The sequence below is a fragment of the Crocodylus porosus genome, unplaced genomic scaffold (assembly GCF_001723895.1).
Source record: "Crocodylus porosus isolate Cpor-Errol unplaced genomic scaffold, CroPor_comp1, whole genome shotgun sequence".
Lineage (NCBI taxonomy): Eukaryota > Metazoa > Chordata > Crocodylia > Crocodylidae > Crocodylus > Crocodylus porosus.
This window is the reverse complement of record NW_017728924.1, coordinates 5,432,265-5,446,794: the sequence shown is the minus strand read 5'-3', so window position 1 is coordinate 5,446,794 and position 14,530 is coordinate 5,432,265.

The following is a 14,530-nucleotide window of genomic DNA, read 5'->3' as shown; positions in this document are numbered from 1 at the left end:
GACCACAATACTGAGCGTGAAATGCCAAGTACAAACAGCAAACAAAGTCTCATCCTCAAGGAGCTCATAATCACGATATATATACTGCGAGATATAAGCCCCATCTCCCCCCTCCTGCCCCAACCCCACCAAAAAATGATGTCACCTGAAGTAGACAACCTTAAAACATTATTATTTATTCTCCTTTGGCTGAAGGCAGGGTATATTTGCTCCTCAAAGACTAACTAAATCAGAGGTGTATAGCATGAGCTGTTGTGAGCCTGAGCTCATTTTGGTCATCCTCGTATATAAGCAATGCAACATAACTGCCAACCTCACCATGTGGCATCTCTTTCTGTTGACAGTGGTGATGCATACTTGTTGAGAGTTGTTGACCAACTATGGAATCGCCCACTATATATTTAGCACAGGCTTTGCCAAGTCCAGAAGCTGATTCTGCGTTAAGTGTAATTACAGCCTATTTTTTCCCTGTTAATTCCACATAAAATCTTGAATCTTCCCAGTCAAACATTGTACCTTAAGCTTCAGACACCAAGCATAAGACACCAAAGTCAAGATGTCATTGAATCATAGGCCATTGCTTCCATTTTGAAGGAATCTAAATCCTTCCAAATTTTACTAAGTCATTTTTTCCTCACATTTAGCCACAGAAGATGAGCATACCCCATGTAAGTGTATAGTCTCTGGACTGGCCAAAAGACTAAGCACTTACCAGAACACAATGCCTGATACCATTCAGAAACAATTAGAAGTAATCCTGTTTCATAGTGCCTGGCTGATTTAATTCCTCACTTTTAAGCATCTCTACATTGACTAGGTGGCACTAGGAAAGAGCCCCATAGGTAAGCTGCTGTCAGCATAATCCATGCAGGAGAATACCCAAGGCAGAGCCCCACCTTACTGACCAAGTGTGGAGGTTTAAAATATGTTATTCAATTTAGAAAAAATGCTTTAGATTCAAATTTTCAGACTCAACTGGCAGATATTAAATTTCCAAGTCCTATTCTGCTTCTCAGTAAGTCACTAACAGTATTACATCAGAAACAGAACTAACTTTATACACTAATGAAACTTCATTGTCATTGCTCACAGCTCTGGGATGTGCATAGAATTGCTCTCTTCATTTCGCACAGTTTTGCTTCAGATTACAGGTTTTGCAGGATGTTAGGATGCATGCTAATGCGATACAACATGAAAATCGCCACCAGTTGCAAAAGTGGGCTCCCATACCCCTTTGATGCTTGGAAACCAAAGGAAGAGAAGTAAGTGGTACATTTACAACTGTTACTGGAAAGAAGTGGGGGGAACAAACCAAAAAAAAATATGACTAACCGATAGATAGAATTTAACACTAAACCTACTAAACTAGGCGTGTGATCACAACTCCCTCCAGTGGTCGAAGTGATGGCAGCAACCTGCTGCTTTCTCACCGCTAAAAGAGTCCTTGAATTCAAGCGGAAAACCTGTGGCTCATGGCTCCATCCCAGGCGGTAGCCGTGACGGGTGCGTGTATGCAGGCAAGTTTTGTTACAAGTATAGTAGTACTAAGACTCATAACCGGTATTGGCAGCAAGTCAAGTAAAGAGTAACAGGATCGTACATGCCTGATCAGGTCTGACCTTCGATGTAGAAGACACTGAAGACCTCTGCATATACTGGGAGGAAGATGCTCACGCAGAATGTCTTATTATAAGAGGTTACTACCATTACTGCTACTCATGGAGTATTTTGTTATTTTCAAAAGGAGCTTGTGATGCAGCTTCGTTTAGCATGCTGTCAAGATGTGAATAAAAAAAAGAAACCAAGATTAGAACTGATTGGTAAAAACAGAAAACCTTCCCCCCAGGCCATGATGCTGATTTGTTATTTTTGGAATCAAGGAAGTTCTTTGGTTTGGGGGTGGGTTGCAAAACTGGAAGTCAAGGAAAGCAGGGGTTATTGTCAAAGTCCCACTTAATCCAAACACAATCTTCCATTGGAGCAAAGGTTGGGATGGAAACATTTGAACAGCTCTAATTCAAACATAAAAAGCCAACCGGTCTAAGCTAATGTTTATTAAAATATGCAAACATGTAACCTTGTGTCTATAATATGAAATTATAGCACTCCACCAAGAACTGTTTCCCAAGGATAGCAGGCAACTTAAGACTGTTGAGCACATTTCATATGTGGTACAATATAGGGCTAGGTCCAGCAAACAGACTGATTTTTCCACCTGCTTGCATACATAAGAGAATACAAGTTCTTGCACATATTCACAGTGCCATGGAAACTTTAGTATTTCTATTTTCTTGCTCTGTAGATTTAAGATGACCTTTAAGCAGAATCGTATGTTCGGCATGTAGGCACTGGAATCTATAGATATACCCATCCAGCTTATTTCTGCTAATAGCTAGAATATATTGAATGTGTGACATTTACACAAAGAAGTGAAATATAGAAACTTACAACTGTACTTGCTTGTGTTAACTGTGGAGAGCAAGACAAGAAGAAAGAACAGGTTGAAATTACACACAGGCATACTTCACACACACACACACACACACACACACACGTGTGCATGCACACACAGCCACAAAGACAGCTTTCAGGACTGGGAGGTATGCCTTGCCCTACTTAGCACATTGTAAAACATTACAAAAGCTGTGAAAGGGGTTACTGAAGGTCTTACCTGAGCCATATAAATGGTGCATTTAGAGACTGTTGAAATCCCTCCAAGTGAGCATGTAGCTCATGAGAAACTTTCGCTAGACAAGATCCCTCATTAGCCAAAGGATCTTAAACGTTCAAATCTGTCACCGTGGGGCAAATGCTGACTTTACACCAGCTAAGGGCATGGCCTGCCCATTTTGCAATTTGAGAGCGCTTCTCTTAGAACTCCCTCTTGCAAGAAAAACATTTTTTATATATGAAAATAAGTTTAAGCCATTAAAACAGCTTTAAATCACAAAGGAGTGCTGCAGCTTTTCTTTTACGAATGGTATTACAGAGCTGGACAATTTCTATCCTTTTTGTGTCACTATGGGGCCTGTACTCAGAGCAGTGAGCTAGTCTCAGAAGGCCCCATGCAGATAAATGCATAAAACTTTGGGGTGAACGTATCTGTCTGAATCTATGAAGCCTGCAGAAGGGAACTGGAAAACCTGAATGAGACTTACCCGATTCGTGCATTTATCCGATGCGTGCATGCAAGCCCCATGGCTCACAGCGATTTTGGTGGTAGCCTTGTGCTCACTCTCCATTGGCACGGAGAGCAGTTCTTCGTGGCATTTGCTACGCTTTCAGTTCCAAAGAATGGGAAATAACAGGGACTCTTATTCCAGTATTTTCGCATTTCTATTTCTAGTCCGAGCCAAAAACTCGAAGTGCAAACAACTTCACAGGCTGTGTCAGAATCTTATCCCTAATTCAGGTCTGGTTACCAAAAAGGGCATGCATTTAGGAATGGCTTGATAAGTATAACAATCAAGCAAAAAGCCATCTCTAGCCTAAAGAACAAAGATGGCCCCTTGGCTTTTCATAAATAATGTGCGAGACAGAGGACTGGCAACAACAGTTCCTTCCTCCCCACAGATGTGCACCCAGGCAACACAAATGCTTTCCTCCTCAGACAGAAGCGCGTTAGATTTACAGAGGGATGGTGCTAGATACTTTGCAGGTCCAGTGAAATGGAGACCAGGTAATCTGGAGAACAGTGGGGGATACTAGTGTTTTGGGAGGAGAAAAAGGAAGAACATAGGAATCATGGGGTGACCCCCTGATTAACAAAGCCCAAATTTGCATTCAAATTCATCTGGGGGAGAGGGAATATTGCTGGATCCCCACATGTTGCTAGATAATTGTGCAGCAGCAGTGGCCAGAAATGCTTCGTTCCATCTGCCTCTGTGTGACAGAGAGGGTAAGTCAGAAATTGAGCAGGCAAAGTTGAAGTCTATTTTTTAAAAAAGTATATAAAACACTCTAGAATACGGCACTAAATTCTGCCCGTGGTTGCACGAAGAAAGCCAGTTATATCAACGAGAGCCAGTCAAACCATTTCCAACAAAACCGGTGGGTTTTTTAAAATTAAAAAAAAAAAAAAAAGGCATTTTTTGAAAAAAAATTAAAATAGGTTACCATATACATATTGGAGTTCTACCATTTTTTTCCATAACACTTTTTACATTAAAAAGTTATGGCTCTGGGCACACACGTATAGTCCTTTTGGTTCTGATTTAAGGACAGTTTCAATGCCAATTTTAATTAAAAAGCAAGACACTAAAAGTTCAAAGATCCCGATTTTGAACTTACAAAATATTTAAAATTTCCTTTACGCTTTTTTTTTTTTAATATTCTTCTTTTACTGGATCTCCCAACAACTGATGCAACAGGATCTTGATGAAAATGCATTCATTTTAGAGCAGCAAGATTCTGAGTTCAATTTCTAGCCTTGCTTCTGATCTCTTGGTCCTTCAAGGGGCTCCACCTCTGCATGCCTCAGGTCCTCTAGCTGCCAAATGGGACAAGGATGCTTCTCACTCCCCTGCGTAGATACTCTGGGGTCTATAAATGAAATGCACTATCCGTCACACCCAAGCAACTGAAAGCAAATTTGGCTCATCTCCCAAATTAGAATTTGAACATACATATGTAGCAACAAACAATCAGGCAGGGAAACCTGGTTTCATCGGAATAATGTGTAATTAAAGATGCGTTCATTACGCATTCATGGAATAAAATGATGATGATTAGTTGACATACATCTAACTTTTCCTCTATGGCTGTGTTTTGTTTGTCAAGTCAACTGGTCCTCTTTCTGCGACTCAGAGGAATCTTTGATAATTCACATGTGAAATTAAAGGCATCTTATTTATTCAGTTATTTATTATTCTCTGTAAAATGAGTTAGGAATTTGTCCCTGTGAATAATGCTAGCCATAATAGTTAATTTACTCCTATTCATTGGCAGTAATAAAAATGTACAAGGGGATGCAGAAACATTATTATTTCTTGCTTGAAGTGCAATTTCATGTGGTGAGAAAAACATGCTAATATGCTGCAAAGTGCTACAGGAATTTAGTTCTCAAAGGAATGGCGGTATTAAATGTATTCTGACAAGAAGGGGCTTCGGAAGGGAAACATTTATCTTCATAAAGTCATTAAATTTACTGAGCAGCATCGCATTCTTGCTGCAATCTGCTCACTCCATTAAAGGCAGAGCTGTGGAACGATCTCAGCTGTGTTAGGCGCCTCTACATTTTTGAAAATAGTAATAACAAGGGAAAGGAGGTCGGAGGAGGGGAAAATAATATATCCTTTAAAAAAAAAAAAACCCCTCTGTGTTAGAAAAAAAGAAGAAGAAGAATACAGTAAGCGTCACTCAAAAAGAATTAGGGTTTAGCTGCTCTCTGCCTCTGCAATGAAATGTATTAAATGGTAACTTTGGAAGATTGCACCTTGAAACAGTGAAATGAGGAATAATGGCTTTGAAGACATCGACAACATGCCGCTGACATGGCAGGGATTCACTCGAGATAGAGGACTGGGAAGAACAGCTTTGTGCATCTCTACTTGTTCCATAACTACACTATTATATTCAAATACATTCTGCCAAGACGGGAGTGGGACTGGAAGAAAAACTCCTGAAAATGGAGTTGCTCTGGTCTCTGGGTTTCCGCCCCCCGCATAACTGATAGTTCAGTCAGGGGCTCTGTTCTGTTTACGTTTTTATTTTCCTTTTTACAGGGTAGATGGGTTGAAAGTCATACTGTAGCTTTTCTGCACTTTATTACCGAAAATCACATGGGGCTTGCAATGAGTTTAGTGGTGGGCTCCAGAGCAGAAGTCACAACTAGCCCATACTGGGGGTAATGGATCTATGGACAGGGGCAAGTAAGGTGGGCAGATTCCTCCCAGTAATCCCTGCAGGTAGAAGAAGGAGGTCCCTTGTTATGCCCTTTCTGGTCCATTGTTGCTAGGGTATCTCATACCTTAGAAAGTGTACGGACCAGTCTCTGCACTCCAGGGAACACAAGACGTGCAACTATGCTGGGCACAGGGATGTGGCGTGTGCCCTCTCCTCTTGCACCCTGGCACTCAGGCAACCTCTGACCTCCTCGCAGGCACCACGCACAGGCAGAAGTCTCATGATAAAACACAGATTCATACTATTTCGTACATTAAAGGCCTTTCATAGATGCCACTCCAGCTTCAGGGCAGGGCACTGCACAGAAGTGTTAGCACAAGATAAAGAGGAGTAGGACATGGAGAATGAATTATGCTGCCTGAGTACCAACACGTTCCTGCCTAGTAGGAACAGAAATAGATAAAATAGACACATGCTGGAGGCCAGTTTCTCCTCCATCTGCCCTATTTCTTACCATACGCTTCTGAGTAAGGATGTAGTGTGAAAAGGAGCTTGAAACACTATTCCACTCATCACAAAGGACAATGATCAGTGTCTCTTCCACTGAATACGTGCACAGCTTTTCCTGCTTTGCTGTGCCCTGCCCTACACATGGATTTGCAGCTGCCAGGATTGAGAAAGGAGTCTACGCCACGTGGTAAAAAGGACGGAGCTGGCAGAACCCTACTCGACACAAGTGCACCGTGTTTCCTGGGATGCTGTTTTTGAAACCAAATTCTGCCCGTTTCTTCTCTACAAGAGAATGTCAAATGAGCTACAAAGTCCTCTGACAAGTCCACAACCTCATGAAGTTTTTCTGACCTCTACCGCTGGGGGCTCTTATTAATAAGCTCTGCAGACAGAGCCTTTGCGAGACCCCTCCTTTGCCAAGGAACTCCTAGACAATATGTGCCGTTCACAGACTGACTTGTTCCTGCAGTCAAGAGACACCAGTCTTGCAATATATGACCACGTGTGCCGAGTTTCTCTTAAAATTAGGAAGGGAGCACGGAAGACATTGGAAGCATGACAAGAACTCTTCTTTCCTGGTGCGTCTGTTGCCTCATCCATATCTTTCCCATTTGGAAAATTAATTTCGAGCATGCATCTGCCTCAAGCGCTCTGGAAACCTTTGAACTTTCAAAAATTCAAAGCTGCCCAACTGCTTGCTAAGAGTGCCTGCAATCATCAGGGTGAAAGCATCTCTAGCTGAGAGCCACAGCCAGCTGAGAGCCACAGCCATCACTCTCTTGGGCACAAAATGCCTTCTTCCCTCAGACCCACTTCAAAGAGCACCACAATCCTCAGATGCTGAGTTTCAGATGACCAGGGATCCTGGTTCTCTCCATTTAAAGATTGCAAATTTTCAGAAAGAAAGAAAGAAAGAAAAACAAATTTGCATATATATTAATAAAACATTGCATTTGGCTGGAACCGTGCCAGCCTGCAAGGGGAATCCATGGTTTCCCAGATTTTTCTCTTTTCATGATTTCCCCCTTTAAAAAGAGAAAATGTGCGTTTTAAAGGAGAAAATCCATTTTTCCACAGGAAATGGAAAACCCAGATTCCTGCAGATTATGCAAGACAGGAGATTTAAAAGACAAAAACTGGTGACCCAAGACTTGGTGACTGCCAACATCTAATGCAAGACACTATTTCTTGCAAGAACACTTCAGCAGTGTGAAGGAAGCAATGAGAAACTTTGTCCCCTCTTCGAGCCCCCAGAGCATCAGAAACCAAACGTGAGATCCAAGCACCATCCACCATAAGCCACTCCTAGATTTGGTCGATCATTTCCGCAAAGGAGGAGCAGCAATGTTCTTCGCTGTCCTAATAATTAGAATAGAAAAGATTAATCATTACGCTCACTTTAAATTGATTTAGTCGTACCATATACATGGAGCTACTGGAATCTCCGAGAGGTTTCCAGACATCCACTCATGAAGAAAGATCATCTTGTTGACTAACAAAAGCAAACCAAGAAATAATCAATACCTCCCCTTCAAGCCCTGAAGGATGCAACAGTCCATCAGTTTTCAGGAAATGATCCCAGATGGTCTGCTGCATTCCCTTTCTGTGGAGGTACTAACAACCAGATGCCATCAGTACTGGGCATCTACTGATTTCTGTATCTAGTTGCTCTAAAAAATCTGTTTTTGATGCCTATAAATCACAGTTATATCCATCTCTCTGTTAGGAGCCAAGCCAATGCTCCAGATTAACATATCTCCAAATTTTGAGATAGTTTAGATTTGGGTTGGGGGGATAGGCTGCAGCTGTGTTGTTCTCGGGACATAGGCAGACAAGGTTCTTTGGGTAAATCTGATATCTTTTATTAGACTAACTCAACTAGTTGGAAAAATTCTTCTTAGCAAGCTTTCAGGTACAACGGGTATTTGTACCTGAAAGCTTACCAAGAAGAATTTTTCCAACTATTTGAGTTAGTCTAATAAGAGGCACTGGATTTACCCAAAGAACCTGGTCTGGATTTGGATTGGGACTGGAGGGCTTGGTCCGACCCGAGGTGACTGCCCTGGGCAGGGCATGTCCAGCATGCTGAAGACGTGCACCATTATATCACTTTCCAATACACTTGCAGTGAGTTGCAACCTTGCTATAACACAGAAGGGGGAAAAAATTTACATCAGGAAACCACAGCCTTCCCTAATGGGTTACAGTGCATAATTGAGTATAAAGAATAGTTATTGCTTGAACTACAGTTGAACTGAGATTTCCAGCTTCCAAGCAAATGTTCAGTGGCTGCTGCTAAGCTATAATAATAATAATTTCTAATTGTGTGGGTTTTAAGTGAAAACAGAAAGGAGTATTATTTGATTGGTCATTGCAAAGTGTTCTCTGCAGTGCCAGCAGGTCAAGGGAACAGCCCATGGAAATCACAGGTCTTGTACCTGAACAATCCTCACAGAAGCTGGGAACTAATGAACCAACGCCATAGTAGAAGCATGCTCATTACACAATTACGGAGACAGTATTCAGCACCACAAGATTGTCACACACCTTGCTAATGAACCATGTTTTACACACATTTAATTAATTAATTATGGCTGAAGTCACTCACTGCTAGCCAGCAATTGCTTTGCTAGACACAAACCTGACCATCTTACAAATATAATGCTAGAGCGCTAACAAGTTATTAAGTGAGACTGCATGTTGCCAGGAATTTTAAAGTAATAAGAGATCAAATATCACAAAGAAGGGATTTTAATCCAAGCAGATAATTAATTACACCTCCTGCCTCACCATTTTTTCTTTATACTTTGTGTGCATGCGGGGAGGGGGGGGAGGCTTTCTAATTGAGATAATTTGAAAGCCTCCTACCATAGAAAACTTTTAAAAAGTGATAACAGCACCACTTAGTACATATGTCAAGAATGATTAGTATTTGCGCTGCGGTTCTGCTTCAGGCTCATGGTCCAGAAGAGCGTTCCCACGCATCAGAAACCCCTGCACAAACCTAGAGCAAGCAACAGCCCTTGCCCCAACCAGGTCACGCTCTTCCAGTTTACAACGGGGGAGGAAGGCAAGGCAAGAGGCATGAGGAAGGGAAGGCCATGCAGCAGCTTTGTAGCAGAGCCAGTTGCCCATCTCTTTCATGGGCCACGTTCATTATGAGACATGCACCACTCTGGCAGGCTGTAGTGCCAATGGAGAAAAGGACGGTATGAAGACCTGCCAGTACATGCTGCCAAAGGCAGGTGGGGAGGCATCCCTTCACTGCAGCTTTGTTACTAGCACTCAAGTCACTCCAAAGAGGACGGAGAAACAGAACCTCCTCCTGATGCCGGCGGTGCTGTTGATCCCAGAGTTTTAGTAGCCATATAGTCTTATTATTGTTGTCCATAGAAGAAGATACGTTCGCCTTCCTGCTTCCCTCCCCCCAAGCAAACAAAATGGAAACTTACATTCAAAACTAGGTTGAAAGGACACTTAGGCTGGGGGGGGGGAAAAAAATCAAGCATTTGAAAATTGGGAAGTGCCAGATTTGGAATAACTCATGCAACCTTTGTTCTGCCCCTTGTGCACATGTCACACCTATGATGGGATCACACGGTATTTTTTTTCCCATGAGACCTATGTCTTGGAGATGGAAGCACAAAGAAGCTGGTTGAAGTTTCTGTGGGCAGCTAGAAGCCTGGTGTTCCCTCACTTGGTGTTGCACCCCAAGTGCCATTCTCCTAAAATAGGGCTTTTGGGGGTGTGCGCGATACAAATACCTGCAACATGATGGATACACAAGCTTATTGTATTCTCAGGTAATGCAAGATGACCATAACTCCTTACACAATCCTATATATAAAGTATCCAAAGAAACTGGATGGAACCATACTTATCCATATCTGAATTAAGTTTGCACTAAATTTAAAGCTTCTTCTTTCACTCAGGTATTCGTACCTACATCTACCTTACTCAATTTCTTCCATTACTTCCCAGTTTCTCCTATCCCTCTAAGCTTAGATTCTGTTAGCTTCCTACAGTCCATCATTAGTTAATTCCCACCAACTTTTAACATTTGTACGCTACTTAATTGGTTTGTCACACATCTATTTCCTCTTCATTCTACTTCCAATTTTATTTTCCTACATTTTGACCTCCTTCCTCCAATTTATTTTCCTCCTACCTAAACTATGATTTTTATTGATGCTGAATGCAGCCCTCAGGCCAAAAATAATAGTCATCCAAAAACCAAGTGACCGCATTCCTTCAGCTTTTAACAGTTTCATTTCAGAGGAAAGCATTTCTATTTGGCTAAATTTCCTTTTCTGTATTTCTAGCTACTGAAGAAGCTGCACATACAATAAATATTTAATAGGAAATCCCCTCCAGCTGAATTCAGGCCCCATAGCATCTCATTACCGTGTCTTGGAATAGCATCCTTATTGTCACTTGCTTAATTATGCTAAGAAAGAGTTGAATTGTGTGGCTGTTGGGATCCGAAAGTGATTAAATTCACTTGGCAAGATTTTGGATATCTCATTATGATCCTCATTTAGCACTTCTAATGGAGTTAATTTTTTTTAACAATACTGATTTGGGAAAACTTGCTCAGTGTTGCAAACATTGTCCTAACTTTGAGAACTTTCTGCCATGCAAGGAAGAGACAGCAAAGTTTAAAAGGCATTTATGCCAGCTCTCTTTTTTGATCCACAGTTACCACTTAGAGAAAATAAAACTGAAACTCTTTAGTATGTATGCATCATTTCTAATGGATTTTGGATGTACCCTGTGCACTAACACTTGCTGCATACACCTTTCAGTGCTAATGATCACAAATGACAGCTGGTTCCTAAGCAATCTTCATGACAATTGTTCTCCTACTGTTTTTGAGAGTTTGTTCCCAACACTTCAGGTGGAAGCAATGGGAAGCTAAAATGCTGTATTTTCCTGGATGGTCTGTGCAGGATCCACTTTGTAGGGATGAAATTTGTCCTGTGCAATAAACCCACACCAGGTCTGTGCACCACCCAAGTCTAAATTAAGACTTCAAATAAGAAATCAGGGGTACGCAGCTGCACAGGGAGTTAAATTCTACCCTCCACGAACAGATCCATTAAAAACACTGCACAGGATGCTGCCAGCACTCACGCACAGCCCTCAACTTAGTATAGCGAAAGCATCACAACAGCACAGTACGACAGGCTCTCATGGGAAGTCCGCATGGCAGTCACAAAGACAACATGCTGTTCGTACATTTTGATTTGGCCAAAAAAAACCCCAAAAAACACAAACCTACACACTCCAACAGTATAATCCAATCTGCTGGCTCCTTTGGAATAAGGTACACACACACACACAAAATTCTCATTGAATTTACAGGGATAGTCCTAACTCAGTGCAGGGGGGAGGAAATAATGATCAAATAGGTCTCCCTCACACACTTAGATATGAAAAATATATCCACAGTCTCAGATATGTTCACTAAAAAATTATCATTTTAAATGGCAGGAATAAGGAATGCACATCCCAGGTGTTCACTTACTTACTAAAAGACCCCAGAAACAGTTCCCTATTAAACAGCCTTAGCTGCCTTTATTACCAGCCAAACCACTAGCCTGCCTCCTCTTTGACTCTCTGAAATTTACCCCAAAAGGTAGGCATCTAGACAAGCACTGGAGCAGTGCTGCTGTAATAGCAGTACTTCACAAGCATAAGATCCTCTCAAGGCAGGTAAATAAAATATTATACATGCAGGCAACTGCAGTGGAAAGAAGCTAAATGGAAAGATATCAGCAGGCCCAGAATCAGGAATCAGGAACTGCAAACTTAAAGCCCAGCTCGCCTTCCTGTGAACCGCACTGTTTCTTCCAAAAGAGAATCTGTATCTGATTACATGAACACCTATAGCTCTGCTATTATAATTTGCATGCATCGTGGTAGCATTTACAAGCCCCGAGCGTGAAGCAAAACCTCATTGCACCATGTGCTGGACAAAGAGAACAAAAAGAGTTCTTCCCCTCAAAAGGTCAACCCTCTAAATGAGAAAAATCTTTGCTAACTGCATGTTTCTCCTATCAACCTCAATGGTAGAACGTCTAGGTACTTCTGTAGATGCAGAATCTGGGACTAAATCCCCAACTGGAAAAGTATATGATACTATAATACACTTTGCCTTCAAGTTACACCCAAATATTCACATAAAGAAGAGTCACTCTTATCTTTCCAGAAGCCAGATATCTTTCTTTACCTTCCTGTTCCTCCAGTGAGGTTTCCTTCCCTTGGAGGATTGCTGAAGTAGATATTCTTTTTCCATGTTAAAAAAAAAACCAACCCTGGGCTAAGTCCTTAGCAGGTGTAGATTGATGAAGCCCTAGTGAAGGCAGTGCAATTATGCCAATTTGCAGCAGCTGAAGGTCTGGCACATTTTCTTAGAGCAATGTGATTACCATGCAAAGATTTTCCCTCGATGGCGTGTCAGGGCCAAAGGTGTCCTTAGATATTGTGAGAGCTCTAGATCCTGATTATATTTAGCATTTATACCTGGCCTTCCAAACTGTTTGCAAATTCAAATACTCCCTCTCCTGTATGATTTCTTTAAAGTTTATTCATACAAAACCAAAATGGCATGGTAAAACTAAAAACCTCCAAGCTGCTACCCGACCTAAGATTTGTGGTTCTCTCGAGTGTAGTTTTTTAGTGTCTCTGTTCAAGCTGGTATAGGAGATTGACTTTTAAGGTTGATGGTATTGATCCTATTCACAGCCCTATCCTCATTTATCATGATTCTTTAATCAATAGTCTAGCTACTTAAGATACTGGGAGTTTGGGTCCTTATTTATCTAGATGACATTTTGATAGTGCCTATCTCCGCAGAGGCTCCTGTCTTTTAGGTCAGCACTTCATTTCACCCAGTCTCTCCCCACGGTGCATTAGCACTGGAAAGAAATTAGTGTCACTCCACCAAGGGTCTGTTTGGTCTTGCAGTTTTCGTGTGCTCTGTATCAGAGGGTGAGATCAGGGCTCAGACTCCGTGGTGGTTTTGCCATCAGCAGCAGCACTCCTCCTCCTCAGCTGCTGGAAATCAGCATGGTTTCATTGGAGCCATGACAATTTTCAGCACCTGAGGATCTAGTCTCAGCTCCCTCTCCATTTTATTTAGTCCCCTCTGCCTTTTGCAGCTGCCCAGATCCACTCAAAGGTGATCCTGAGGATAGCAGCTCTCTACACCCCTTTTCCTGACCTTTTCTGCCTTAATCAGCAAAAGCAGCATTACAAGGTAGAAGGCATCTTCTCTCCAGCAAGAGGCCAGAACTCTCCCAAGTTAGGTGGCTTGCCCAGGGCATGCCATTCTCTGCATGGCTTTCGAATAAATGTTCTTGAGTCCTCACACTCCCTCGTCCATATATTTTCAGGCAACCAGACTACTGAAAATCCACAGCAAGGTATTTAAGCACAAATTTCCCCATCCAATGGTTCATCTGCAATAATAATTCTTGTTCACTTTAGCCCTCCATTTTAGGAAAAGAAAACCTCTAGGTGATATTTGGCTCTGTCTGTGAAATGGTTGTGTGACAGACGACAGGTAGTAGGAGACAGCTGCATCCCAGGGTAAATGCGAATGGAGGTTAGAGCGAGGTACACGTGATGGGAGGTCTTGAACAAGACGGGTTTAGTTCAGCATCCTGTGGCTGTAAACGGCAGCAGAGTCTGGCCTGAAGGTTAGCATCAGACAGAAAGAGCCCTTCATCATCAACACTTTGCCTCTGCCTTCCCTAATGCTGCCTAAGCAGTTCTCCCTGATTGATCTCATGTACTGCTCTGTCAGCAATGCCTGGTCCAAAGCTTTTCTTGAGGTCAGAGAGAAATAGGGCAGCCTCCTACAAAGGACCCACAGCCCTTCAAGTCCTAAATAACCCTTGAGAGTTGCAGATAGATTTTTTTCCCCAAGACAGAGGGCTAAATTATGGCTCGTTGAACTCAGTGCAGTTGAATGCAGAGCATAAAGAGAGCTCAGAGCTGGGCTCAGTCCTGTGGCTTACAATCAACTCTTTCTATGTGAAGTATATATAATTCTGGACATTTCCTTTGAATGAAGGAGCTGCCTAGTGTGGTTTTAGGAATAATTATAAGGTACGGGTTTCTTTTTGTTAAAGAAAGGGCCATCTATATATCCAGTCACAGCACCGAAGTC